The following is a 2,749-nucleotide window of genomic DNA, read 5'->3' on the forward strand; positions in this document are numbered from 1 at the left end:
ATAGTGTGGTTTTGAATGTGTGGTACTACTATTGTGCATATGTTGTATATGTTTTACATGTTGCATCTATGATGTGTGCACATGTTGTGTTATGTATATATAGTGTGGGTACATGTTGGATATGAAGTGTTATGTACAGGTGGTGTTGCGTGCATGTTGTACATGTGGCGCTATGTATATATGGCGTTGTGTGCATGTGGTGTTGTGTACATGTTGTACAAGTGGCGTTCTGTGCAAGTGGTGTTGTGTACATGTCGTGCATGTGGCACTGTGTACATGTGGTGTCACATACCTGTCATACGGGTAGTACTGTGTACATGTGGTATTGTACCCATTGTACAGTGGTGCTGTGCAAGTGAGGAATTCTGTACACATTGTGAAAGTGGTGCTTTGTACATGTGGTACTGGTGTACATGTGGGATTGAGTGCATGTCATACATGTTGTGTTGCGGCCATGCGATACTATGGATATGCATTGTGTAGTCATGGTATCATGACATATGGATTCATTTTGTTTCACTATATATACGTATTTGTATTGTATTGTACGTCAGGTGTAGGTGTATGTGTTGTATGTCAGGTGTGGGTGCATATATTGCACGGTGTTGTATGCAGTGTGTGACTGTATGTGTGTGATGCACACTATGTGTACATGAACACCGTGTTATCTACCTATACCAATAGCTTTCATTTTTGATGATTGGCAGGGGAAGTGCCAATATGATCTACTTTGGTGATGCAAAGATCTCATATTTCTATGGAGAAACATTTTTGTACATAGTTTGATGTTATCCTATATCTGAATGGGTGATCCAATAGCTTAATCTGGATCATGCCATGTTTCAATTTCTTGTTGTAGAATAGAGAAAGAAGTCTGTCCAAACTATCTAATCTTGGCAGACCAGTAGTTAGGTAGAGAATTAAGGTTCCCAACTACTTAATCTGGGGCCATGGAAGCAATAAGGGTAGTTCTAGATAGAAAAGCAAAAGAAAAAGTGAAAAAGAAAAGAAAAGAGAAATTGAGGGTTTGCTAGCTCAAGTGCACCCTCCATGAAGAAACAAAAAAAGCTAGGCAAGTAGATGGGTAGGTAGATGGGGTTGCAGAAGTGCCATTCCTTTAATTTTGTTGGTCTCATGCAAAGGAAACATCAGTGGATAGAGAAGGTCCTCTTCTCCATCATCTTACAGCATCAGGATGAAGCATGTCTAACTTCCCAAGTTTCCCTATCATAAGTCTTGCTAACATCCTATTTTCACTTGTATTATATGTCATATCCACATTACTTATGTAAAATTCTTTTCATTTTGATCTACTTCCTAAACTAAGTTGATTTCATATAAAACTTAGTGTTTTTACCCCCTCATCCACCTCTTCCACTCATAGTAACTCCTAATTTCTTATTATTTAACTCCCTATACTCCATTTCCCCTATTATTAGGTTAATCCTATATGAAAACCCCAAAATATCTATATATCCCCTTCCCCGAGCATTATAGCTCTATGTATCGTTTTGAATGTTTTCAAGCGCTAAAACATTGAGCGCGACCCAAAGAGCGCTGAAAAATTAATCTTGGAAATAAACCAAGATCTGCTTGGTTTATTAACCTAACTCTGTCTTAACGCGCGAACCTGATGTTGTAAATAAACCTTTGAAAAACCCAAATGACCCCTTTTTTAACCCGTAACACTGTTAAAAACCCGCAAAACCCACTTTTTCCAATGTTCCGTCGGGCGCATATTTCAGAAAATAATAATATTTTATTTGCCCGCCTGACCGTATCGCCCTGACAACTTGCCCTCCCGCCAGCCGTCGGATCTGGGCTTTCCCATCCGATGGCCCTCATCAATTTCGGAGCGGCCCCGATGTACTGCAGTTAGCGCCCGAAATTTGACGTCCGCTGACGTATGGGCAGGGACACGCGCCGTTATCTCACTGGATCGGGTGACCCTCTGACATTCCCGCTTCTGTATGAAGGGCGGTCCGATATCATACCGCTTACCGCTTCCAGTTTTCCGTTGTCCTGTCATGCCAACGTCATGCCAACTCACCATCACATTGCCGCCCCGCCCGCCATGGATCCGAGCTATCCGCCACCTCAGCAGTTCCCGTGGACCACTCATAGACCGCCACGTCACCCCTCCGTACTTGACCCCACCCGATGACGTCATGCTGACGTCATCTAAAAAAGCGCGCCAAAGCCAAAATTACCCATATTTCGCCGAATTTCACCGTTTTTTCACATTTTTACGCAAAAGAGTATTCTGCCTCCTGCATGTGATTTACGTCTATTGCTTCCGCCAACCTACTGAATCCATTCCAGAGCTGCTGCCGCCTACTAATTGACTTTCAACCAAGCTTCGCCATTGCTCCACGACCAGGTATTTACCGAATTCACCATTCGCCTATTCAGTTCCGTCGTGCACTTGCAAAAACCTCTGAATTGCCCATCTTCGCATGTGAATTCGACCTGCAGCGCCTTGGAACAAGTTTATTAATCCTTCACTAGCCAATTGTGCCCAATTACACCTGAATTTTCTTGGAAACACCATAAACCTGCAAGTTTACCTATATTGTCGCGCAGAACTGCGTTTGCCCAAAAGTTGGTCATAAATCCTAATAAAAACACATTTTGACCATGGAAACACCAGTAGCACTGAACATTCCACCTTTGAATGCCCCACACGGAGAGTTAGAGTGGCAGGCCCTAACTGATAAAGATTACCAGATGACTGAGACATTCTCAATGA

This window comes from Pinus tabuliformis, chromosome 3_2, assembly GCF_031772625.1.
Source record: "Pinus tabuliformis cultivar Carrire ecotype Pingquan chromosome 3_2, CPIR1, whole genome shotgun sequence".
Classification (NCBI taxonomy): domain Eukaryota; kingdom Viridiplantae; phylum Streptophyta; class Pinopsida; order Pinales; family Pinaceae; genus Pinus; species Pinus tabuliformis.